This window comes from Varroa jacobsoni, unplaced genomic scaffold (genome assembly GCF_002532875.2).
Source record: "Varroa jacobsoni isolate VJ856 unplaced genomic scaffold, vjacob_1.0 scaffold_812, whole genome shotgun sequence".
NCBI classification, from domain to species: domain Eukaryota; kingdom Metazoa; phylum Arthropoda; class Arachnida; order Mesostigmata; family Varroidae; genus Varroa; species Varroa jacobsoni.
The window spans coordinates 588-9086 of NW_019213714.1; the positions used below are offsets into that span (position 1 = coordinate 588).

Sequence of the window (8499 nt, forward strand, 5' to 3'; positions counted from 1 at the left end):
TAGAACGTCAAGCGCTGTTGTGAAATACTCTATAGACAACTAACTATACGAGGCGTATCTAATTGAATTAGTAACAGTGTGCTTTTTGTTTTATGTTGTGGATAGAAATGTAAATGTATTGAGTTAATGAGAAATGACCCAGAAATAGCAAAGTAAATTAGTGACGAAAAACTATTTAGCATCATGTGAGGGACGTTGGCTCGCGGACAAATACTAACGCATCGAGTCACGGACTATTCTGATATAGCCTACGCTAGGAAGTCTTGTTCCAAATACTGTTTAATTAAAGAAAGTGTTGTTACGAGCGAGCTGTCATTCAAGACCCATAAGCGTTCTCATCGTAAGATAGACGTGATCTTTCCTCCCGGTATTGTCTGTCCGCATGTATCTGATTCATTTATAATTAGAAGCAAGGAAATTGCCGGTCGGAATCGATAAAACAAAAAACATTTCAACCGGTGATACCATATGCGTTCGCAAGATATATAAGGCCTGTTTAAAGAACAGTACTGTAATTAACTAACAATAATTACTTTTTTTTTTTTCTGTTTTACAGGTAAGTGGCTTTGCTGACTCAATATTCAGTCGATGTCACGCGTGGTTCTATTATATATCTAACTAGAAGTTGTTTTATAGAAGCAAGCATTATGTAATACGATGTGCTACACATCACATACATGTACATCATGTATATATTATGAAGACGACGTCGACGACGATTGCGGTTCCTCCATCTTCAGTGCGTCATATGTCCGCTTGGCTGGCGGGTGGGCGCCGGTCGCTGATTGTGACGAAGCATTTGTCGTTCACCCTGTAGGAGGTTCTAAACTGGACCTGTCTTCAGCGTCTAGATCGCTCCAGCGGCAGCTTGATCGCAGTGTTAATCATTTACCATCCGCGCGTTCAATTCTCCTTCTCATTTATTTATGTATGTGTGTGTATGCGTTCTATATTCTGGTGCCTATGGTCAGTGCTCACATGAATGTACCGTGCAGTGTCGCAACGCCGAAACATCACCACCATTACCGTAATAGTCAGCGCCACCATCAGCGAGGTGCGTAAATACGCATGTTCGGCATCAACAACGACACTTCTTCGTCCCTCGAGTCCTCTCCGACTGGTACCATTTCGACCGAGTCCTTTGCGGTAGTGGTGTGCCTTCTTTTTTGGATGTATCAGCAATAACAGCCAGCGCGGCGACCGCGAATTCTCTGTCGGCGACCAGACGAATAATCCACTTATCCTTTCTCTTATGTATCTATCGCTTGTCCGTTTTGGCAGCTAAGCTCTACTAAACTGTTACTCTTCTACCATTACATGCAAACTTCGTAGGGTATAGCATATGCTCGCTATTAACGCGTCCGCCAACCGCTTGGTCTGACGAACTGGCTTGTTTCATAGAACGAGTCCTCTCATTATTACTGGCGCTAACGTAGCAGCCTCATGTCCTCGTATGACTAACGCGTCAGTTCCAATCGTCAGCCCAAGAAAAGTAGTTGGAATGGCCCTTTGTTTGTTGTTGCTCTGTTCTTTTGCAACCATTCTCTCCACTTTCAATGAACAGTGAGCGGCAAGGGTTCTATAGGTAAGAACTTCTGCTGCTGCTGCTGCTGCTGCTGTTAATCCACCGACTATCGCCGTTGTCGTTATTGTCGCTTAAATGTCGACTTCTTGTTTCGTCCCAGTCGGTGCGGTGCGGCTGCGCTTTTCTATCGCCTGGCTCGGTGAATGTGTACGTGTGACTCCCGCCCGCTGCGTCATCTGCAATTCGTTTTCGCGGCCTGCGACAGCTCGTCGCTAGCTGCTGCTGCTGCTGCTGTTGCCTGTGGTAGTGTTTGAGAGAGAATTTGCATCCTTGAAGGGTCACTCACTCGGCCGCCGCTGCTGCCGCCACGTGTGAAGGCGCGACCAACGAAACAACGATGTTGGTTGCCGGTGACAGCAATGGCAGCATTGGTAACAGCAACTTCAGCGACGAAGGAAACAAGAACAGCCCCTTTGTACTTGTTGATTCTGCCACTGTCGCTGGATAATCGACGGGGAATACGCGCTCGATGTTCGCGGATCCCTAGAAAAAAACAGAGCACTTCGTAACCAATTGGACGGTGATCCGTACAGTCATAACGCCGCGCGCTCATAGGGTGCTATTAATGGTATTAATAGCGACAGTTAGCGCGGCCAGCACCAACACAGCTACCGGTCGTCGCTCTGTTTGTTTCGCACGCGCTCCGGTGCCGTTGCCGCCGCTCGCGTTCCTATTAGCACAATCGTCATTGCACCTCCTGCGAACTTGAACGAGCGTCGAGGTCTACATCGTACCACTCGAGTTACTGACTCGTTTCGGAACTGTTCAACATCAACAGCAACGTATTATGGCAGCGTAATAAACGCTGCTAGCTGCCGTCGGTGCGCATCGCGTTCTGGTCGACACTACTTTGCCATCAGGGGCAACGCTAGCGTTAGTATTCTACTAGTAGTAGAAGTGTTAATAAATACGTCTCGTATTGGCATCTATTCATGACGACTGGTTGCTAAATGAATGCGAAGATGTTGCTAAAATCAGCGACACCAACGACATCAGTTACAAGCTACAGATATCAACAGGCGCGACAGCAGCATCATCATCGTTCAAGAATCACGACGCGACTGCTGATGGTGATGATGCTTATGAAGACGATGAAGCTGGTGACGGCAGTGATACAGAATGCGGTCGTCACCGCCGCTGTCGCCACCGCCGCTGTCGCCACCGCCGTCGTCGACGTCGCAATGCAAAAACAGAACGACATAAAATGGAATTAAGCAGATCGGATCCCAACACATGCAAACAAATCGAGGCGAACAGACCAATAGCTAGACTGGCCAACCAGCAACTGACAGAAAGGCTTCTTCTTCTTCTTCTGGAGAAAGGAGGCCCCGGCAACGGCGGCGTCGAACGGCGGCTACGGAAGCACCACGAGGAAGGTGAGGGCGAGTAGGGGCCGATACGGGCAGGACAAATGCTAGACAGAGACGAACGGACATGGCGCGCGCAGACACACACACACACACACACACACAGACGGACCGAACGAACGGCGGATACGCGCTAGGCCACATATAGTGAAATACATAGACGGCTAGATAAACTGAGCGACCGAGCGGCACGACAACAGTAGTGATAGCGACGACGACGACGGCAACGACGGTGGCACCGGCAGAGCGCGTCAGGCAATGCACTTCCTCTTAAGCGGGAAATGCGCGCACACAAGCACACATACACTGTCGGATAGACATGTAGATAATGTGGACAGAAAAGAGGAAACCCATGGAGAACGCAAAGAAAAAGGACAGAATGCCGTACTATAGCAGAAGTCGTGGCGGTGTTGATGATGGGCTGGAATTGCCGTGCGCTGTCTGGCCGTTGTCTCCACAATTAGTCGCCCGTAGGCCTGTCGCCCGGTCGTTTCTGTTCACATATCTAAATAATGGTAAGTAGCTAGGTAAAGTGAAATATAATAATTCTACGACCGGATCACTTAAAATCGACGCCGGGTGGTGAAACGACCATCATAAGAATGGTGACAACAACAACAACGTAAAGTGGGTAAAGGTATCGTAGAAAAGCAAATGTTTGAAGTAAGAAACGTTGCTGGTAAAAATATGAGCTTCAATCCGCGAATAAAATAACAGCAGTTGCATCGTAGTAATTACGACGAGACGCGCAAGAGCAATTCATTAATCGTATGAAACTTATTGTTATAACTTGGTATATGATCGTGAAGTTATTTGAACAAGAATATATGGATATATCGTAATGATTAGCACGATGACATGACGCTTCAGTTATAATTCGAATATAATATTCTAGAAAATTCATGGAGGCTTCAATATTTTTTTCGTTGTTCTATCAGTTTATGGACGGACGATACGACACGCCTTCCTGTGCTTCTTGACTATTCTGGTCTGCTTATACATTGTTCCCAGAGGCATAACTGTATCATGGTCTTCCTCGATGTTGGTCGAACGAAACATAAACAAGGTAGCATTTCTATCCAGTATCATCGTTGGGATGATAAGACAGGACTATCTCTCTATTGATTCGTTCGAAGCATTTATAATAACATGCTAACTGTGTAAGAGTGGTAAATTTATGTATTGTTGTAGGCCATCAAGATTTACCGGCTTGACTAGTCGCTACCGAAGGAAAAAGGTAGGGAAAAACAGCAACAGCAGGAACACCACCATCATCAGAGACAGCGAGTTAGAAACGCCAGCGACCGCGTCGTTGGCATCACCAAACAATGACTGTTGATATTCAGCTCTAATTATGGTGACGGTACGTCCCAGAACTGTACCTAAACATTACCAATAACAAGCTTGCTCGAGCCAAGTTAAATTGAAGAGATGTGCTTCGTTACTGTAGAAAAATCACTTCAACCAATATTCATCGTGCTCTAGATAGGTTAGGTGGCGCAATCGGCTGTACTACGCTATAGAAAAAACAATGATAACCGCAGCATAGATAAATGGGAAGTCTCAGCCATTCACGGCCACGTGTCGAAAGCAATCTAACAATAGATCAAAGGGATCACAGACAGATTCATTAGATAGTACCACCCATTCCTCCGTTCACCGAGATGACGCTGCATCATCTCACTACCTTAAATATACATGCGCATGCGTTCCTATCTTCCTGTATATATACGCGTATATATATTCAAGGACGAGATCGGTAGTGATGTGGCGGCGCTGGTTGGTGTCTGCGATGGCCGCGCTCCTAGCGTTGGAGGAAAAAGGAGAGAGTGTGGCCCTGGTGCAGGCTCTTGAACCCGCCGCCGCCGCGGCCGCCGCCGCCGCCGCCGCCGCCACGGATGGTAGCCTGTAACGGGCGCTGCCCTTGCCGCGACTGTTGTCGTTTCGATGTCGTTGTCATCGTCAACGGCTGTGCATTAGCTATCGCTACCGCTGATTTTGCTGCGGATAGTGAGTGGTGCCGGTGTCTATGCTAAGACGTATTGGTGACCCAGAAAACATCACAGACGATATTCGACTCTATGCATCCGTCCGGCACCGACGACGCTACCGTTGCCGTGCGGCTGCCCAGACAGGCTGACAACTACGAGCGCTTCTACTAGACGTTTGCCGTAGACCGCCACTTTGATTACTACGCTTATTAACTTAGTCATGTAGAAAAATACTGTTACAGCTGTTAGATCTGTTCAGCGATTCTGTCCGCCTAACAGACTACATGTCGATATACAAAAGTGTGACCTCTGTTTTTTGCAAACGCGTCAAGCACATTCGCGATGAGTGTCTGCAGTATCGCATATCGATCAATATTGTCAAGTGCACAGAAAAGCACAGTAATAAATATGGTTATGTGAAGGCGCACGTGGCGTAAGGGGGAGACCATTACTTGAAGGAACGCAATTCGCCCGTCGCCGTTTAGAAACAAGACGTAACGTGGACGATTTCTCGATCGTTTCCGCTATTCCAACGGTCGGCGTAGTTTCTTTTCGAGTTTTGCTTTCTTTGCATCTCATTGGTGTCGTCTTCCGAAACCTGCCACTATTATGTTCTATTTAGAAAAGTGTTTGGCTACGACCTAATTACCGCTGAATTAAGCAGATTAAAAAAGCGAGCCATGTTAGTAAGGAGACAATCATACTCGCTGCGACTGCTGTCATTCTTCGCTCTATATGCGACTGAAACGGTCAGCCGATCGTCGCCGTGTGACTCCGGTCTTAGCGCTACGAAAGCGCTAAGGCTGAATCGATAGCGAGAAAGATGAGCAGAATGCAAGATCTATTTATTTCAACGTTCAATGCTGATTGCCTAGAAGGTTTTAATCGGAACCGAATAGAAATGATCAAGCTGCTGGAGTGGTTGCGTCTGTGCTATCTCTCCAATAAAGAGTCAAAATTACCCCTGCTATCGTTGTTGTCACCGCTATGGCGACATATAAAAATCAATATGCAAGCAAACAGGGAAGCTGCTAAGCGTCGGCAGGAGCGACGAGTTGGCGCCGATCCTTCCGGAGTTTGTAATGGCCGCGTCTGACGTGAGTCTACGATATCGTCGGATTCCGGTTCAGCTTTCCACCCGCTCCGATCTCTACTTTCCCGCAAGCTACCGTTGATGGAATACATTATGCATTATTATATAATTATCAGATTAAAATTCTTGCATGCACAACTGGCGTCGCACCAGGCCGTAGCTCAGCAGTCGCCACTGAGCTTTCGATTTATGTTGCCGCGTGATCGATGAGTTGTCATCATTGACGTTATCGTAAATCTAAAATGGCTACGTCAATAGATCGTTTCTGTAATTGTTCGAAATCATCAAGCCGAAACATTTAGTAGCTGATGAACATTATCAAGACGCAGGTATTTCTTTAATAATTGGAAAACGGATCTTAATTAGCATTTATCTATTTATTTAGCACAATTTCGAAACATTTCAAAAGCATCAGTCAATACTTACGACGTTTCTTAAGTATACTTGAGTTTGGTGCCTTCGCATCTTTATCACAGACTTTATTCAGACATTCTGCATTTGAAGTTCACCGGATAGTTCCACAATATGCAATTCACGGTGTCCGTCTATTATTTTTCGAGAAGGCGCGTCCCTGTCTTCGTCATTTAACTCTGATGATAATTAAACCGATAGCGTATATATATATATCGAAGCTAAATGTGTTTTTCGGTGTGCTTGAGGCCGATCTTGTAGCTCGCAATATGCTGCAATCTATTGTAATACGGCCATCCAGCCATAAACGGCGAGCCGCTGCTGGGAGTCATTAGTGAGCGCCGGGCGAACGTGGCGAAGTCTGCCGACGGATCAAGCGACGCCACATCGAGCGCCAGTATCACCATCAGCATCATCACCACGGTTATAACGACGGTGGCCGGCGACCGGATGCGCGCGTATTCCTGCGCTCTGTTCTCCACTGCGCTCTTCTTTCTTTTTCGTCTCCTATGTTGTGCGTGCTTCTTTCCGTTTTCCTTGACGTGCTGTTTAAATCTTTCTTTGAGCAGCTTGTTCCGACGCTAGCGACTTCTGCCTATCTGTCGATTGGGGAAGTTTGTTCACAGCGTCGCTTTCGCACTGCCGTATCGCGGAGTCTGCTCGACCAATAGTCGTTCCATAGTCTTTGCCGCTGCTGCTGCGGTCTGTCTTCGATACCCACTTTCGTTCCGATGAGTTTCTTGTGAATGAGATCCCAGCACGACGTTAGTACTAGCTAATCGCTGGTGCCAAAAGATACGGTTTTTCTTTCCGTTCCTACTCGCGCAGACGACTGGCTACACATGTTGGCCACATCGACACATAGAAACCGGCGAGCACTGATAAACAAAGTAATTGAAGGATAAGCTGCAGTTTGGGGCAGAAACGACTGCTGACGATATAGTAGCCAAGGGTTTCGAGTAACTAAAATGGCGAGTATTCTAAATATAACGACAGAAGATGAATACACACGACAGTGCGCATTGCCTGTAGTGAAACCCTTGGCGAAGGCACAGTGTGGGAATGTGTTGGTTGACGGAGTTTCGTGGTACGAGACCACTTGCGTCTTTTTCTCTCTCTATTCGCCTTGCATTTATATTATGGCCTGCTACCATTCAATGTGTGCCTCATCCAAACGTATATATATCGATTCAGGCAATATTTATGAGTGCGCAATGACCTGCCTTCTGGTTAGCGAGCCTGTCCTGGCGCTGGCCTGCCGAGCGAGGCCGTCTGTCTGTCTGTCTGTCTGTCACGCTCACGGGCCGGGTGGTGCCCGCGAGCACATTTGCGTAGACATAGGTGGAGAAGCGGTCGGCACCTGCCACGGAGAGAGCAATACTCAGTGGGTTGCTTTGGCTGATCGGGTGGCTTGTCAGCTGGTCGCAGGGTTTATCGAGAGTTTGAGGCATCGGTGTGGGTATCATCAGTCGTGGTAACAACAGTAGCAGCAACGGCGATTTAAGAAGGCTCCGAACAACGGATGAGCGCGCGTGGAGGTCGCGTGTAGTGCGCGACTCTAGCTTGCCGGCTTTGTCCTTCACCCTTGGTAGCTCATCGGACTCACAAACTTTTTTCGTTTCCACTACGCAAGACCGTGTCACTGGTACGCGCAGGTGAAGCGGCGCCCTCACTATGGAACAACATCGAATGGCCTCCAACAGCAACATTACAATCATCAACCAGCATCTGGTGAGATAGAGTTTGGCGCTGTCTTTCAACATTTCGTATACTGCGCATGCTAAAAGGCACAATTTCGAACTTCGCATCCTCCTCGATTTGTTTGCGCGTTATATTTTTTTACTCACACACAAGTCTCAATGTAGCTAGAAGCCGGGCTCATCGTTTAGTCCCAGTCGTAGATTTAAAATCCAGTACGCTTTGTGGGTAGATTAATGAGTGACTTGCGTCTTCTCCGTGTATGTTTTGGTGTCTAGTTGGCTGTCTGTCGTTGTCATGCTGGCACGGCGAAGTTCATACTTATCCCACTGCGAACATTTGTAGTTAAATTCA

At 47.3% G+C, this 8499-nt stretch overlaps 1 long non-coding RNA gene across 2 annotated transcripts; it reads left to right on the top strand.

The window, feature by feature from the left end:
- The first annotated feature begins 386 nt into the window (after nucleotides 1-386).
- LOC111264009 (uncharacterized) lies at nucleotides 387-4506 on the top strand. Of its 2 annotated transcripts, XR_002682593.2 has the most exons (3): nucleotides 387-3467; nucleotides 3891-4018; nucleotides 4144-4506. It is a non-coding gene; the product is annotated as an uncharacterized LOC111264009 (long non-coding RNA). The 2 variants fall into 2 exon arrangements; XR_015312525.1 differs by having other exon boundaries at nucleotides 3891-4506.
- The last annotated feature ends 3993 nt before the right edge of the window (nucleotides 4507-8499 follow it).